The sequence below is a fragment of the Hemicordylus capensis genome, chromosome 3, assembly GCF_027244095.1.
Source record: "Hemicordylus capensis ecotype Gifberg chromosome 3, rHemCap1.1.pri, whole genome shotgun sequence".
NCBI lineage: Eukaryota > Metazoa > Chordata > Lepidosauria > Squamata > Cordylidae > Hemicordylus > Hemicordylus capensis.
In genome coordinates this window covers 228,568,183-228,586,514 of record NC_069659.1, presented here as the reverse complement: position 1 = coordinate 228,586,514, position 18,332 = coordinate 228,568,183, and the positions used below count along the sequence as shown (strand labels likewise).

At 42.6% G+C, this 18,332-nt stretch overlaps 1 long non-coding RNA gene across 8 annotated transcripts in view; it reads right to left on the bottom strand.

Moving 5' to 3' along the window:
• Positions 1-18,237, bottom strand: part of LOC128348802 (uncharacterized) — a 144,728-nt gene extending 126,491 nt beyond the window's left edge. For all 8 annotated transcript variants that reach the window (XR_008318336.1, XR_008318341.1, XR_008318337.1 and 5 more), the window contains exons 1-2: positions 18,058-18,237; positions 12,157-12,203 (exon numbers count right to left, since the gene is read on the bottom strand). This is a non-coding gene — a long non-coding RNA (uncharacterized LOC128348802). The remainder of the gene's footprint in view (positions 1-12,156; positions 12,204-18,057) is intronic.
• Between the last annotated feature and the right edge of the window lie 95 nt (positions 18,238-18,332).

The window sequence follows — 18,332 nt, the reverse complement described above, 5'->3', positions numbered from 1 at the left end:
TTTACTGGAGGCTGCAGAAAATAACCTACGGTGCATTGATACTGGGAAACAGAATCTATACGCTATGCCTGCAGCATGCTTAATATCTTGTCAGCTGTTCAGCAAGGCAAACCAACGTGAGTAAAGGTGGCAGGGTTTGCATGCTACATACTCAAGATCAGACTACAGAACAGATACCCAGATCAATGACAAAGCCCCCCAAAACCTAGAATAATATTAGGCAACCTAATTCCTACACCAATTAAGACAGAGTGCATGAATGCAAGACAATTTAGTCCAACTGAAGCCAATCTAAGTATTTGAAACTGATTTATAGGCCAGGCTGTTGCTCCTTCCCCAAACATCATTAGTGACTGCATTTCTGCTCCAAGCTAAATCAATGGAACAGCACTTCACACATTATGCAGAAGCAGGGGAAGTAAATTGCACTACTACTATTTCTGTTGCAGGGGCACATGCACCAGGGAAGGTTGTACATCTCGTGCACTGATGCAGGTCGGGCTCACACATCTCACCAGCAGAGGACATGCACAAGTTTCTTCTTCACATATTACACTAGATATACAAAAACATGGAGCTCACTCTGCTGGTGCTAAGCCTCCTTGGAGCCACTGAAATATCTTCCCCAGTTCCTAGCCAAACATGCAGGCTCACCCTATAAAAGCAAAATCAGGGAAACTCGAAGGAAATCTAAACAACCGACGGTATAATCATAGGACTGAAAGTAACTAAACACTCCAGTAAATTTTTAAAAATGGGATGAGGTGCACAGCCAGCCAAGCACCACCTCCATCTGCACCCCACAGATTAACCTATGCAATTTCTTATCATAGGGTGGCATCATCTGAATAAGCAGGAACCCTGGAGAAAAAATGTGCACATGCAGCAAAAAAATATGGATCGGTAAGCCAAGCTACACATTTCAGGGGAAAGCAATGAACCCACATCAGAGAGACTGCCAAAATTTCTTCTCCAATCCAATTATGAAAACCAGATACGCCTTGAACATGAGTAAAACCCATGTACCAAGACATACCATAAGCCATTTGACTGGGTGCATCTTGATGCTAACAAATTTCCTGTCCCTAGTTGCTGCATCTGTAATGCCCCCAAACAGAGGTAGAACTGCCGAGGCCATGTAAGAGGAAAACCTCGGGCTGCAAGTATACCCCAGGGTGGCAAGTGCAAGAATCTTACCCCATGCTCTGCCCTAGGCATCACCCCACTTGCTTGCTGTAACTGCTACCACTTCCTCTATGCTGCCACTGTCACTGCCTCTAGGCCTTCCTCACCCTCACTAGCTAGGGATGATCTCAAGCCTGTTCGGCACTTCCTTTTTCAAGAACCAGCCCAGCTCAAACACCATCATATGAGCTGGCTTGATAGGTGGGTAGGGGTACATTTAAGATCCATGTAAGGAGCTCCTTACCTGCTTGCACCTACCCTGTTGCTTTCCCCCTACCAGTGCAGCCCTTCATGGCTGTTTTTAAAGGGAGTGCTGGTGGGGGGAAAGAGGCAGGGCAGGGCGGGGGGGGGATCAGGTAAGGAGTTCCTTACCTGTATCTTAAAAGTACCCCTCCCTGCCCTGCAAGGAAGTGCATGGACAGCTCATGCACATCCCTATCACTAGCCCAACCCCTGCATCCTTCACTGCTCTACCCCACCCCACTGGCTCAGATTTCCCCCTTGCTGCCAGATGCACCACCTCTGTTTGCTGCTTACTTCTTGCATGTCACAAGGCAATGGTTAGCACGCACCCAAGCACCAGCAGATGTGTGTGCTGGCCTGCCTTCTGTTAGGGTCAGCACTCTCGTGCTCTCTCCTGCTGTCTCTTCCCTCCAAACTTGTCCAGAGACAAAGCAGCCAAGTGTGGTGATTGAAGAGGAGAGATGGTAGAGGGAGGGGGGAACACCCAGGGGAGAGGTGGACACTGAGAGTTGGCATGAGTTTAGTGACAGAGAAGAGAGGCCAGTGTGTGAAGCTGCCAGTGCTTGGATGCACACTAACCACTGCCTCATGGTGTGCAGACAGCAAGCAGCAGTGCCTCTCCTCATCCAGCAATGAAGTGGAAGATGACAGGATCTGAATAAGAAAAGGATGCAGGGGTTGGTCCAGCAAGGAGACAGGATGGCATCAGTACTAGCTCCAGCCCAGCCGACCGTGTGGTGAGGTGGGCAGAATGGCTCCTTGCAACTTGCTGTTTGTGGTGAATGTCTATGAGCTGGCACTGCCCTCACAGGAAATGGGAAGGGTCTAAAGACCATATAGTGAGATGGGGAGGTATCATGAAACAATTAGGCTACAACTAAAACATAAATTCTTATATTTGTAATGTTTAGGAACCTGGGGATATTACTTTAATTCACCTATTTAAATAATAATAATAACCTCACACCTGAGAATAAATTTATCAGCAAGAACCCATGTATCAAAAGTGACTGTGCACAGAGAATGCTTATTTTCAATAACTGTTTAATAATTTAGCTCACTTAGCTTTTGTAATCATAACTTATTTTTGAAATCTGGAGTATTTAAAATTCTTGCCTTTGGAATGGTGCAAAAACATCCTCATGTGACAGAAGAAAATGCTTCACTACATCACTCTAGGGAAACATTGACATCCAAGGGAAATCAGTCTTTGATCCAGAGAATATATTGCTGTCATCATTCCTCCTCAAGATGTTCCAGGAGAACATATTTTAAAATGCATTGACTAAAAAATTATCCTGGCCTAATTGTGCCATGCAGCAATATTGTTCAAAATAGGGACTGAGAGAATATTTTTGCAAGTGACAAGTACATTATTACATTAACAATGGTTCCTTGCACACAGTCAGAATGCCAAGGGCTGATAATATCAGTCCTAGAACACCATGTCCCAATATTGCACGGTGATCAGTAATCCCTAAAAGGAATCCATGCTTTTTTACCTTAAGCATCAACGGACTTGAGATCAGGAGGAGGGAACTGAAAAAAGAGGAGGGAAAACCAGCAAAAAAGGACTGGGGAATTACTTCAGCTCTGAACTGTTGTTAACCTATGCCTCCTAGTATACTTGGTTGCCTATGACCACCCCTCAAACTGGTAGCACAAAGGCATGATCAGAAATCATAACCAAATCTGAGCAAAAGATGCACAACCTTCCCTTGTGCATGTGCCCCTGCAACAGAAATAGAAATAATGCAATTTACTTCCCCTACTCAATGATCCACAGTGATGGAATAAGGGATCCTTGGACTTCAAGGATCATTCGTTAGTCTTGTGCAGAAGGTTTATTGAACAGTGGACTGGGTGTGAGGGGGAAGGGGTAGTTACTTTCAACTTTCTCTCCTTCCTTCAAAAGCCCTTTCCACATGCATAAGTATGTCCCTGAGAGTCATACAGCCCTCAGGAACACATTCCTGCAAATGGAAAGAGCTTTGGGATCGAGGGAAGAGAGGTGAAAATTGCTCCCCACCAGCCCTCCACACCCAGCCTATTGTGCAAGAAACCTTCAGGGCAGGGATCATATGAGCCACAGCAGCTAAATCCAATAGCCTGTTTCAGAAATAACACTTAATCATGTATTTCTAATAATATTCTGAACAGCAGTGTAGTCTGTAATCTCCTGAGACAAACTGCTACTTGTAGGGGAATGTCATGGGGGGAGGTAAGTGGGCAAGGGGGAGGTAGGGAAAGGGGAACTGCAGATGTTAATAAAAACAAAAATATTTCAATAAAATGTTAACAAAAAAAAGGAGGGGTTTGTTTTTACAATGGTGCATGACACACCACCAGCAAAGGATTATCCTGCATTGTGCTATTATTTATAAACATTTTACTACTAAGGGAACTTTTGCACAGGGACAATTTCTTTTCTTCAGAGATTTCGAAGCCCCTATAAATTTGAGATCCTGACAAGTGCTTCATTTGTCTACTCGCAAATGTGGTTCTGCTAAGCTGAAAGCATTTTCACTAAGGCAGGTCAGGCAGAACCAATAGGTTGCCAGAAAGGGATGGAGCCATGCTGGAACCTGGACGGGCAATACTTACTGCTTCCCCCTCCCTTGTCTGTAGTTCATCACAAGGGTCACCAGTGCATAGACCAGGGGGACTCCTAGACTGAATCTTAGTTGATCCTGGCAGTAGGAATCTGCAGTGCACTAGTCCAATGTTAAGATTCTGTTCAAATTCAAATTGAAACTGGCCAATTTGATTTGAGTTGAAATTGAATTGGCCCAAAACAGGCTGCTTTGATTAAAATTTGATTCCATTCAAATGGATTAAACCTATTTTGGTGCCGTTTTCTTTAACCAATCAAGGCTCCAGAATGGTTTTTAAAGGGTACCAAAATGTTCCTAAGTTGTTGTTGAATCAATTCTAATTCAAATTTGAATTCAAATTGAATTTCCCCTATTAGGGGTGATTTGATTTGATTTTGAACCGATCTGAATTCAAATAGGTTTGCACATCTCCACCTGACAGTGCCTTGGATGGAGCATAGAAACAATTATTGCCTTAATTGCCTCCAAAACGTGCTAATTGATTCGCTACTACTTTTTTAGGCTTTTGTTTGCTTTTTGCAGTAAGGAGTGCAAATCCAACCATACTATTTACAAAAAAAAAATTACTTGTGTGCTACAGCAAACTTTTTTTTCTGTAGGGAGCAGGACACAGATAGTTGAGAGTCATTTTTTAATCAGCTCAGAATCAATGCATTTAATCAACCATAGTGGCAAATGCATAACATGTTTAACATTTTAATTTTGTCTTAACTCTCAAAATGGGAAGTGTTAAACCCTGGTCTATTTACATAATTGCCTAACAAAAAAGACTATGATACATGCTGTTTCACATGTGAGATCCTATCTTTCATTTTGAACATAGTGAAATCAGTTCAGGAAAAAATCATGTTTTCTCCTACTAGAAAAATGAGGTTTTGTGACTTCCATTAAAAGGGTCACCAGACTGCTGGCAATGTGTGCTGTAACAATAAGCATATAGGGTTTCTTGGACAAGGCACAGGATTTAATGAAACCAAGGTTTTTCATCTCCTTAGTAAGATATCAAGCCTATAAACACAGTGTAGAAGTTCCTTTCCATTAGCAAACTTTCATACAAGTTGATTGCTGAAAAGACACATATTGCTCAATTGGATCTCAGTGCCTAAGAATGTGTAATCGACATTAGAAGAAAAGAATAAAATACTATTACGCCTGAGAAATAGTAATTAAGAGCCAATAATTATTTAAATATGTGTTGCACCAAGCCTTCTAGGTTCCCATTCTTTGGTCCCAGGTGTGTACATGTACAGTGTTATGCACAACTATTCTTCAGCACAGCTGGGAAAACAGACAGGCTTTCTAGTGCCTTCAGGAGGTTAACAATCCACATGTCAACATACCCAAGAGCCAGTGTGCTACTTTCAGCAGTCCCTTCTCAGTTACACTGTCCTAGTTTGTACCCATTTGGCAAAAGGTATATGTGAGACTTGGAAAGGTTTGTGGCGCACATGTGCTATATATGTGAGAGAAGAAGTATGATCAGGGTGGTTGCTATGATAACTCACAGGACAGAAACATGTACGCCATTGATAATACATTAGGGAAGTGTGAGCCGTCTTGATTCAAGCCGTGGTTCGAATCAAGCCAACCCAGTTCAGCCAGACCGAGTTCGAATGGGACCGGCCCTGGTTTTAAGAACATGTTTGTGGGCCGGTTCGGGGGTATATACACTTTACAAGTGTAAAGGGGAATCTGGCGAGGATTTCCCTTTACAAGTACAGGGGGATTTCCTAACATAAGGTGGGTGAGCAAACAAAAGAGTCTTTACTACCTTTTAATTCCAGGCAGCAGTGAGTCTTTGGAAGCAGCAGAGAATCTCTGGAGGCAGTGGGAGGCAGCGGCAGGGCTCCTTCAAGCCCCCTGCCAGCCTCCCAAATCCAGTCCAATTTTAAACCAACGGTTTTCAAACTTTCCCTCAAAGGAACACCTGATCTGATCTGAAGAACACCTGAGCATCTTTTGAGGAACCTGACATATTGCAATGGATTCTGAGGCATGTTTTAGGGTACACATTGAGGCTATTCTGATGATCAGCCAAAATTGGGTTGGGGGAGCCTAGCCCGATTTTGGCTCCCAGGCGGTAAACCCGCCTAAGTACCCCTCCCCTTAAACCGGGTTTGCAGAGCAAGTGCTCTGCAAACCCGGTTTTCAAAATCATGAGTAGTTGCGATGTAGCTCCGCACCATGGCTACTCACGAGTAGACCCCCAGAGAGGAGACAAAAAGCCACCTCCCGGCTCCGGGGGTTTCTCCAGTATGCCTTGTGCAGGGCACACTGGAGCTTCTGGTGGCTGCGCGCCCCCTGAACTCCCCAGCCCCTGCCGACTCCGTCACGGAGCTGGCAGTCATGTGGGCAGCCGATCCAGCCACCCAGGGCTTCCACCCTGCTCATCTGTGGGGAAAATGGGCTTAGCCCGCTCTCCCCGCAAACCCGGCCAAAGCGGGTCTCGCAGATCGTGAGACCCGCCTCATTGACTCACATTCTGGACAGTGAGCCGTCAATTCAAGGGAGAGACGTGCTTGGGGCTCAGAATCTAAGCAACATGCCCTGACCAGATCTAGTGTGCCTCATTGTCATTTAAAGAGTGCAGAGAGTGCCACAGAACACAAATAACATTTCTCTACAACTGCACTCTGCAGGGGAAGGCTGGTAGTGAGGTGAGGAGAAGCTATATTTCAGGGATCTTTGTCCTGACCTGACAAGCTTCCAGCAAACCCCAGAGCTCTCTAGAACATGGTTTCTTAACCTTGGGCCCCCAAATGTTGATGGACTACAACTCCCAGAATCCCCAGCCATGTCCATTGTGGCTGGGGATTCTGGGAGTCGTAGGCCATCAACATCTGGGGGCCCAAAGTTAAGAAACCCTGCTCTAGAACATAATTTGAAAACTACTGTTGGAAATTATTTTGATTGGTCTGATTATGATGTTGGGGTTGCTAGCTCTTGAAATAAAAAGAAGCATGTATTTATGTATGCCTTAAGGACAGAGCACTCTTGGGTCAGGAACAGAACCCAGAGTAGGCCTGGGAATGAGGCCAAGAGGCAGAGTCCAGTGCAAAAACTGTCTATTCATTTAAACTATGCAGTTGTTTTTTAGGGGGGCTGGTCAGGAAGTGATTTCTGTCAATGAGCCCAAAGTCAAACACGTTGTTCTAGTAAGAACTAATCAGCCTACTTTCCTTTCACTGTCTCTACATCTGGACTAAATTTGATGCAAATTGAGGTCCACAAGTTAAATCTCTTGTGCTTCAAATGTTCATGTGTCCACCATCTTGGATCAGGGCAGATGTCATCATTACAAACTGCACCATAAGGTGCCCCTGTGTGTCACTCACTATAGCTGTTCCAAATTTGGTTCAAATCATTTAGACAGTCCTCAAGTTAGTGAACCTGTGCCTCAAAAGTTTATGCATCTGCCATCTTGTATCAAGGTGGATGACATCATCACAAATACACCATTGAGGTGTCCCTATGTGTCCCCACAACTGTACTCAATTTGGTTCATATTGGGTCAGGCATTGCAAAATTGATGGGGGAGGGCACATGGATGGAGACACACAGACACAGACACACACACCGCCGGGTGATCTCATAATCCTACTGGAAAGTAAGCTAAAAATACCCTCCCCACTTTAAAGGACTGTTTTTCTTCTGGTTGACCTGCAATGCTAAAAGGAGGCGATTGACAGCCAGATCTTACTTATGTGTCTAATACAAACCACAGCCCACTTGAATATTCAATCTGGCAGAAGAGATATAACCCAGAACAAACATTTCAGGTTCAAACTTTTATAAAATTAGCATTATACAGACCTTTGGCACCCTACAGAGGAACCTAGCCTAACTTGACCAGTGTTTGAGAGAATCCAGGAAGGAAACCGTTTACATCGCTGGGGCTAAAAGTAGCCTAGAGCAGGGATTCTCAGCATTGAGTCCCCAGATGTTATTGGACTTCAACTCCCATAATCCCCAACCAAAGGCCACTGGGGCTGGGGATTATGGGAGTTGAAGTCCAATAAAATCTGGGGACCCAATGTTGAGAATCCCTGGCCTAGGGGACCAGTTAGGGAGGATGAAACACAGGTGTGGCATCCTACCCCACATGAGACTCAGCAAGGGCTCCCCAAGGAAGCCTTCCTGCATATAAACTCTAAAGCACTCCTGAGACTTCTAAACCAAGGCAGCCATAGACTGTCCATTCTTGCAAGTACTTACATTCTTAACCTGATTACAGCCACTCAGTCTCCCTTCCCAGAAGTTCAAAACTTTAGAGTTAACAGACTAAATCCCTAAAAGCCACACTTTACTTCCAAGATGATCCCATCTTCTTGCCTAGCTGCCTTGAAACCCACTGTTTTTCCAATGAAGACCATTCCCATACATTTTTAAATGGAAAGTGCACTGGTTTGGTGTCTTTTTATCTCATAAAACTGGCCAGCCAAAAACCTCACAAACTGCACAGTCTTTGCGATCCATTCTGAAGACTGTGACTTCCTGCTTTTTCATAATCTCTGCACCCCATTTCTCCACCTAGAACTTGGCTTCTCTTCCCTTCACATTGGATGTGTAAATATAGAGAGACCCCCTCCTTCCCAACTCCCGGGAATTTTCTCTTCCTCCCCTCTGCCTGCTTTCCTTCCCTGGGTGTGTGAGAGTGTTTATGGTTTCACTGTATTTGGCCACTAGATTTTACATTTAGATCTTTCTTTTACCAGAGTAAGCAGGTCAACTTCTTCCCTTTTGTTAGAAAGGATAGCCCCTGTAAAGGCTCCCAATCCATTGATCAGCCAAAGAACCACGAGCTCATGAGAGGAAAGGTCCACTGCCAGGCTTCTTGGTATGAATTCCATTTCACGATGATATTCAACCAACTCTGGAACAGAGTGAATTCTAGCCAATTTTTTTCCATTCAAAGATACACGCAGGGTGTCCCTTCTGGTACAGATTACCCTAGCCACATATCTTTGCTTAGTCATTTTCATTAGGCCAAACTTGCAGAGCTTTGAAACAACCTTCCATTCTCCCATCAATGGTCCCTGGAGAGCTGGGAACTGCCACCTCCTTGGATTTCATTTCCTGATTTCCAGCTTTCCTCCATCATTTGCATAACCCAACCCCAAGAACGGCCCATCACATCAGAGCTGTTAGCCAGCTCTCCCTATTCAGGCAAAGAAGCTATTTCACTTCTGGTCCAATTCCTCCATCTAGTCTCTCTTCTGGTTTTAACCCCATTTCCTCCTCCTTTTCCTCTCTCTCCCCTGCCTTGCTAGGTCTCTGGGTTGGCCGGTGCCTCCATTTTTTATTCAGCTCTGCCTTTCTTCATCCCTGAACTCTTTCTCAGCTTCCCCCTCGCTCCTTTCTGGGTCTTTCACTGGTTCTTTGGAACAGCTCCTCCTTCCTTCATTACCTGAACTCATTCAGGTGCCTGCCTTCCCCCCCTCCCTTCCCCACACCCCGCAGTCTTCTGCCAGTTCTCCAGACTGACCTCATTCTCTCTCTCTTGCTCTTGCTCTCTTTTCCTGAACATTTCCCCTTCTCTACCTCCTCTCTCTTAGTTTGTTCTGGTACTGACTCCTTTCACTCACTCTTCCTGGTCCCTGCTGGATCTTTCCACTAACCTCTGCTCCTGAGCAAATCTCCCATTACTGCTTTTCTGCCTTCTTCTCTCTCAACAGTAAACACTCATTCACTAACTGTATAGCAGAGGTAAAGTATTTAGTCCAGACACATGGACACCTTGCATGTTCTGTGTAATGTGGGAATACTCACATGTTCTATAATAACCAAACCTCTACTTTGTATTCGATTAAAAATATTTTTGTTTGGAGTTTTAAACCTGTGCCTGTGACTTTCTCAGGAAACCACCTGTTTTATAACCTAGCTTACAAGATGTCGCATATTGTGGGTAGTGGAAAATTCCTTTCCTGACTCAGGCCAGATTACTGGATAATCTCCCTGACTGGTCTAAACCAGTTCTGCAGCACAAGGGAAGACTCTAGCACTGAGTCATCCCTTTCTTCTGCTTGGGAAGCAGACTGGCTGGCTTAAAAATCTTTAACTTTCCAAAACCCAGAAAAAGAAAGAAAGAATATTCTGGTAGGGTAAATCTCACTGCTACCAAGCCACCTCTATAGTAAGTCTTTCCCAATGAGGTTTGGGGTGACTACCAATCTCCATTTCGATTTGCTTCCCCTTGCCAGTAGGCAAGAATGAAACCTCTCTCTCCCTTGTGTTTGCCTGCATGTGGAGTTAATTCTGAACTGTTAATTTGGCCATACTATCTCTGAGCCATGTTCTGCACCAGAGAAATCCCCCTTGTACACACACACACACACCCCAGGATAATAACCAACCCGCTGAGGCTTATAAAGAGAACAGAGAAAATATTTTATTCAATTACTACAGACTGGTTCTGTCTGAGGCTTTTGGCTTTGTTTAGAAAAACTCCAAAAATAATTAGTTGGTTACAAGAATAATTCAAAAGTGCCTCGATTATGCTGGGATGGCACACTTTAGAAATCAAAATAAATTTCCTGATGCAAAGTCTTACTAAAACACTTTCTCCTTCTCTAAACTTCCAAGCCACCAGGCTTGGCTTCCTGTTTACTTGAATTCACCAAGCTCCTGATGAGAATCAAGTCTCCTGCAGATCTTCCACCCTGAGAGCTTATCCTGCAGCCTCCAACCTTGAGGCACCCAACCCCATGTTAGTCTGCACTCTCTGCCACAACTTCCTTTCTTGTTCCCAGAATTCCCACCCACCTATTGAACTGATTGGTCGAACCTTGGAGGTCACCAGCCTGTCAGTCAGAACAGGAATTTATTTCCTGTTAACTCTTTAGAGGGTCACAAGATCACTCAAGGGATAAAAAGCTCCCCTCATAACAAAGGACTAACAGTAAATAGAAACAAACTAAAATCCCCTTGTACAAAAGTTTTCTCTCTCCTTTCCAATTTGCCACAAAATTGCCACAGTGTTGCCCAGGTGACCGAACAAGTTGATGATCTCTGGACAGTCTGTGGTATGCTGCCCAATCCCGTTTCTCACTACCATTCTGTTCCATGACATGCAAGTCTTCTCATCCTTTTCCCCCAGCCTGCCTGCTCCTTGCCTCTATTGACAATACACAACTGCTTCCACTTGCCAATATCTCAATCCCCCTATTTCTTTTTCTTCATTCTCTTATCATCCCCTTTCTTCCTCTCACTCTTCAACTATGCTCTCTTCAATTACCATCCCCCAACATTCTCATCTCCCTAGCAATTGTTGCCAGGAGTGTCCTCCATTCTGTTGACCACTGCTTCCAGGAGCATCTGCCACATATACAAGAAGGCTGCATGCTCTTTATTACTTTTCTATGCTGCCTTTCCTCCAAGAATCTCATGGAGGTGTATATGATTCTCCCATTTTTCCCTCACAATAACCCTGTATTGTAGGTAAGGCCAAGAAATGGTGACGGGCCCAAGAGAGTTTCATGGCCAAGCTGGGATGCCATTCATTATGAGCTTTCTAGAGGTTACAACACAAATGAAAGAATGAACAAATGCATATACAAATTTCCACCCATGAAGGTCCTCTTTCTACCCTCTACCATCTAATGCAAAACCAACTTTCTTGGTTTCAAGAAAGTATCAAAATGTGTCTGGTGAGAAACTAATTCTGGCTGGATTTAAACCTAAACAGCTGTTTGGCTGGCATTCTGAAGGTTGTATTGTATCTACAATTTGGAAATGTGACTTGAAATTGCTTTCTTATGTTTCTGTTTCAGACTTCACACACAGTGAACAAAAGATGAGAAGAATACATTACTCTACATCTGTACACTTTTGCTTTTCTCCCCAACTAGGAAATTATCCTCTGCAGGAGTCCAAAGTTCTATGGACTATGCAAGATAATATGGGTTCTTTTCTTTAGAAACAAAACATTTTCCAGCAATTGTTTTTCACTTATAATGCTTAATGTAATAAACATGAAGTGGCATGTGCATATACCTTCAGAAACATCCCATCATTGTAGAACCACTGAACTAATATAGGAGACCTCAAGCTAAAAGAATGGTTATCTGAATGTTATTATTTTTCACAACTTAGATTTTTTATAAAAAATACTTACCTTCCCCCAGCTCCCAACTACATATCCCTGGACACAAATGATGCCACCTGCCAAGTTAAACAAACGAAAATCATGAAAGGAGAACATTGGATTCTTCAGTGTAAATTCAGCATTTAAAGTTTTCCTTGAACAGGTTTTGTGAACAAAGAAGATTGGCGGTGACAGGACGAGAGAAACTAGGAATTCTTCTCCAATTTGGATGTTGATTCAAACTGGGGGAGAATTCAGGAGCTTATAACACTTGCATCTCTTTTGAGGTGGTCGTTTATGTGCCCCATATTCTTTTCCAAATCTCTACCATGTATGCTGCAGAGGATTCTGGGACATGTCCTAGTGGATCTCAGAATTGCAACCCCAATGTATGTCCACATTACCCTGCAACTGCTTATTGCAAAGGAAGATCAGTTGTGGCAGGCAAGCTCTCATTTTCTCTTTTGTTGAGGAACCCCTGCTCAGTTACCAAGGAAGCTTGTTTGTAAGATAGTTTGAAAACCACTACTATTTGATTTCAAATTAACAAATATTTTTCAGCTTTTGACAGTTGGCATGAAATTGCATTTAAAGTTCAATAGTATTTTGAGAGCTAATGTATAAGTTGCATTGTTAAAAATCTTACAGCATTTGATAGAAAACAATGGTAATATTTGAGGGCTGACCACATCTGAAATTTCTTATTTGTAACCTCTTCAAATCAAAGCAGCAGAATCCAACAAGTCTAAAGCATTCAGATCTCAAATGCTGAGTTTAAAATTCCAAATTCAAAATAAGAATTCCTCTTGGAATTGTCTCATTTGAAAAATGAGTGGCAAAACTGGAAAATGCATCAAATTTTGAACATCTTCCAATTTTGTTTCACTTGGATCTATCTTTTTTGGAATATGAATATTAAACACCTGAGAGTTATATAAATAATCATTTATAATATAAATACCTACAAATTTCATCTTTGCACCCAGGAGGAACAATTAAGAACATAAGAAAAGGTGTGCTGGATCAGGCCCAAGGCCCATCTAGTCCAGCATCCTGCTTCACACAGTTGCCAACCAGATGCCTCTGGGAATCCCCCAGGCAAGAGCTGGGGGAATGCCCTCTCTCCTACTGCTACTCCCCTGTAACTGGTAGTTAAAGGTATTTTGCCTCTGAGGTGGCCTATAGACCTCAGACTAGTAGCCATTGATAGACCTGTCCTCCATGAATTTATATAAACCCCTCTTAATGCCATCAGACTGTTGGTTGTCACTACATCTTGTCACAGAGAATTTAGCTCTCGGTCCACTTTTGTCCATTTCATTGAAAGTTTGGTTAAATTCCATTTAGCAATTTCTGAGATTTTTTAAAAAGGTAAATAAACATGTTTGCAGTTTTTAATTCTTGAAACGATGGCTCGTTACTCTTGTACTGTCAATACTACTGTGACATTTGGCTTAAACTTATCTCCCCATATATTAGCTCATATTCAGGCTGTACTGATTCTTTTTATCTTAATTTCCTCTTGACATATCAGAATGACTTTAGATCCTATAATGTGACCAAGTTCTGCCTTATAACTAGCAAAATTTGTATAGAGTTTAGTAAGAACAAAACATTTTAGCTCTTGTATGTATGTTACGTCCACTTGTTGGCTATGCTGTTGCCATACGTAGTATAGAATACAATATGGTATGAGATTTAAAATAGTGATGAGCACGGACCGTTCCGAAGGCCATTCTAAAGGCCTCCGGACCGGTCCGGACATGGGCGGTTCGGGGTTCAGGTGATTCGGGGGGGGTCCTTTAAGAGCAGGGGGAAGGCTTACTTACCCCTCCTGCCGCTTTCCCCCTCCGGCGCCCATAGTTCTTTTAATAATTGGGGTGGCAGGATACCTCCCTGCCGCCCCTTCTTACATTTTGCTGCTGCTGCTGGCTATACTCTAAAAGGCTTCAATAAGCCTGTAGCGCACACGCACGTCGCGGAGACGTGAAGCGCGCATGTGGCGTGCGCGTGTGCTACAGGCTTATTGAAGCCTTTTGAAGTATAGCCAGCAGCAAAATGTAAGAAGGGGTGGCAGGGAGGTATCCTGCCACCCCAATTATTAAAAGAACTACGGGCGCCGGAGGGGGAAAGTGGCAGGAGGGGTAAGTAAGCCCTCTCCCCGCTCTTAAAGGAACCCCCCATCCCAGTGCCGGACCGCAGTTCCGCGGTTATGTGCATACCCCTAATTAAAAACCATTCTGTATTAGGCACATATTTTTCTGTCTTGCCACCTTCATACTCAGTATCATTCTGATACCAGAGTTGATTAATTTTAACATATAGTTTTATGTTCATAGTCTTAACTTTTAGCTTCTTCTACTAACTATATTATGTTTTAGGTAATTTTATAGAGATCCCCTATTACCTTGTAGGAGTAGATTATCTTAACTGTTCTTTTGTTTACTTTGTTGTTATGCTGGTCAAAGACTTAAGACTTGCTGTTTTTAATTCATGAATTACATCTACCTTCTCAAAAGAAACTAAGAGAATACAATGGGATAACAACCTGATTGTTGTTTATGGAAAGCTTGACCATTGATGCAAGCTATGCTTTGTAGGACTGACTCCAAAGTGCACTCAGCATTTTACTATGCGACTTCAGCGTAATTAGTATTTTAATGAAAACCTTGCCATAATCTTCTGCTGGATGCTAACAAGAGTGTGACTTAAAGGTGTGAAATTTTCCCAGTGTGTAAAATTGTTATATATCCAGGGGAAAATAGCACTAATAGCAGAAAACAGTAATTGACTGGTAAGGAAGCCAAATGTCAATTTGTCTAAATTGAAATCATAGTTAACACACTAATTAAATAAAAGCTGTAAATCCCCTGAAGATTTATGGACTCGATACACTTTAACTGGTCTCTTGATTCTTCTTCTTCTTCAAGGCACAGCTTTTAAACGTGTATTTTAAGAAAGGCTGGAGATTAAATGATGCCCTGGAAACTTGACTTTATATTTCAAAACCAGTGAAAGAATACTTTCTATTTAAAATATTTCCAAATAAACTATTAATAGTAATGGGTAATTAGAAATAAGAGCAAACCCTTTCTGCTTAATTTGAAATCAACTCTGTATTTACAAGTTTGCTCTGTAAATGCAGAGTGTTTGGAAAACAGCGCATCTATTTCTGAGAGTTCTCTCCCAGCTTGTAAAGTTAGTGTGACCCGAGTTCAAATTCCCCTCTCCACCATGGAGCTCATTGCTGACCCTGGGTTAGTCTCTTATCTCTCAGCATAAAATACCTCACAGGGTTGTTGTTAGGAGAAACATAACCATGTTCACTGCTCTGGGCTCCATGGAGGAAGAGTAGGAACTACATGTACAAATAAATAGCTTGGCAAAGGGATGACCAGCTTGGCCCCATTCATTACCCAGGGGAGGCACCAGCTTCAGAGTGCCTGCTTCCTCCCTCCTTGCCAGAAAAGGACTCTCTGTCTCTGCTCCAATTTCCAGGTGCCTAAAGACAGCAGAAACAATGGAAGCACCTTCTGGCTTCTACCACCAGTCAGAGGGCAAAGGGTTGGTGTGCATGTATTAACATTTGAGTTCTTTGTAAGCTGCCTTGAGGACCATTCAGTCAGAAGGCAGGATATACGAACAGAAGAGATTTATTTAAATAAAAAATGAACAGTGCCTCTCCCTCTGTCCCAGCTGCTACTGGGCTGCACAGCCCTTGCGGGGAATTTGTATCAGCTGAGAGGCAACAACAGATATGAAGGTGTGTAGGTATCTGTTGGCTTAAGTAGCTGCAGTACTTGGACCAGGGTGTGCTCTGTAGATTATGATTGCGTGTGCTCATGTAAACGCACATGCGCATTATGTAATCAATCATGTCTTAAATGAGTTGTGAAGGAACAGCAGCTGTGCTAAAACAGAAAAGGCAACCTCCAGCAGTGATAGAACCCAATCAATGCAGAGGAAAAACTAAAGTGCAAGCACAAATATTTGCATCATATAGAATTTATTTTGGCTATTTGGACTGTAGATGGAATGATGCTTTACACAAATATATAACTTGACAAACTCATTTGATTTATTCATTTTTTTAAAAGCAGATATCCCTTTTGAAATTGAATGCTAATGAATCCTCCCTAATGAATACTCCCATACAACCTAAATGTTTTATCCTGTTTATGACAGCAACGTCCATCAATGGGAATGTTGGAAATGAATTATTACAGAGCCTAAAAATTAGTATACATGTAACTAAGTTCAAATGAAGATAATTCATTTGAGAATATTTTTTGTAAACTTCTTTTGGCCAGATTTAAAATACAATTTAAAGTGTTAGAAACAGCAAGCAACTGAATGTTCCTTGGTATAAAGTCACACATGTCCTCTTCTCATGCAACAACTTGCAGAGGGGTTAGCAGTCCAAAATAAACAGAGGTCAATTCATTTGCCTTGTCTCCCTCACTTGTTCTCACAATCACAGCCCACTTTCCATTGCTTCAAAAATATCTCTAGCACTGTATCAAATAACTGGAACTCAACCAGTTTGCTGCCTCCTGCCTCGATTCACATTTACGCGAGTTATTGACCTGCTGTCACTGTACATTTTCTGAGTCTTGACAGATTTGCTGAATTGGTCTCAGAGTTTAAAAGACAACTAATTTAACATAGTGCTTCCCATACAGCAAGCTAACAACAAGAAAGTTGAAATGTGGCTGACCGAAAGAACTAAGGAGAAGGCAATTACCAGGTGTGGTGAATTCAAGGCACATTGCCCCTAGCTGTTTTCTAGACTGTCATGGAATGCCCACCCCCCCACCCCAAAATAATAAAAATCTCAAGTAGCTGCAGCATCTAACTGTCCAAGTTATTAAGTTTGCCTAATTAGAATTATTTTATTAAAGCATTTTTTAAAAACCAAATATTTAGGGGAGCCAAATTTCTAGGCATGAGCGACCTAAGTGTGAACGAATCCAGGACATAGGGCATAAACCGTCCTGAGCCATTTTTGGAAGGGCACTATACCAATCAATCAATCAATCAAACAAACAAACAAACAATAGGTTTATGATTAAAAAGTAAAATTGAATGTATTAGAGAGAACCAGTTCACATGGGATTAAAGGAAGAAAACTTTCAAAATGACAAAGAAGTATAAAAATATAAGATACCTCAGCCATCTTATATTTCCATTCACTGACTAAATGGTTACTTCCAATAAGGGTTTTCAAAACCTAATGTTGCTGTTTGTAAGGCAGTCTCTTTGTTTACCCCAATTCTCAAAGAGGGCGTAAAACACATGTCCTCTCAGCATACATTCGAGAAAAATTAAAAAGTAATCCTGTGTAAAAAAAATCTCCTAGGGAAAAAGAAGAGAACCATTCACAGCAAGGCAGGCTAGCTTGGCACCAAGTCCAACCAATTGTAAAATAATATGCAAGTGTATGCATGTCATATTTTATGCTAATATGGTGATGCCATGTTAATCCTTTGCATTAATTAAACCTGGGGGGGGCAAGACTTTTTTCTGGGTAAGGTAGTGGGCACGTAGTTGATCCTATGCACATTTACCCAGAAGTAAATCCCACTGAGTTCAATAGGTTTACTCTCAAATAAGCATGCAGACAATAGTATCCAACTCACACACAGAAACAGATACTTTTCTTTCTGTGCCTCCTTTCCTCAACAATCACAGTCTGAACATAGGAAAGTTGAACTGGAGCCCTAATCACACAATCCTGGAAAGATGGGGCCAGGGCCGCTGGGAGATAGAAAGGGGGCTGCCAGGAGGGTCAGGTATCCTAATGGCTCCAATCCAGGATCCCTAATCACACAATCCTGCCTTCCTTTAAGGCTTGTTCTCTCTCTCTTTTTAATCAGCCTCAAAGGCTCTAAGCACAACTGGTGTGCTGCTTTTTATGCCACCCTCACTCACCTTTGTTCCTTTTTCTTCCTTTCTTTTAAACTTGAAAAAGTGAAAACGCAGCAGCAGCAGCTACTTCCTCACCACACCACCAGAGTTTGGAGCTGAACACTGCAGCTACTGCTGCTCCCAGGAGCATGCCTTTTCCTCAGCTGCCACCAAAACCAAAGAGCTAGTGAGTGTGTGCAACTTCCAACTAACTGGTCCCCCTGCTGGAAGTTTTTCACACAGTGCTTTTAAAGCCCTTTAACTTGCATCTCCTCTGGAATGGAGGGGGTGCATCCACA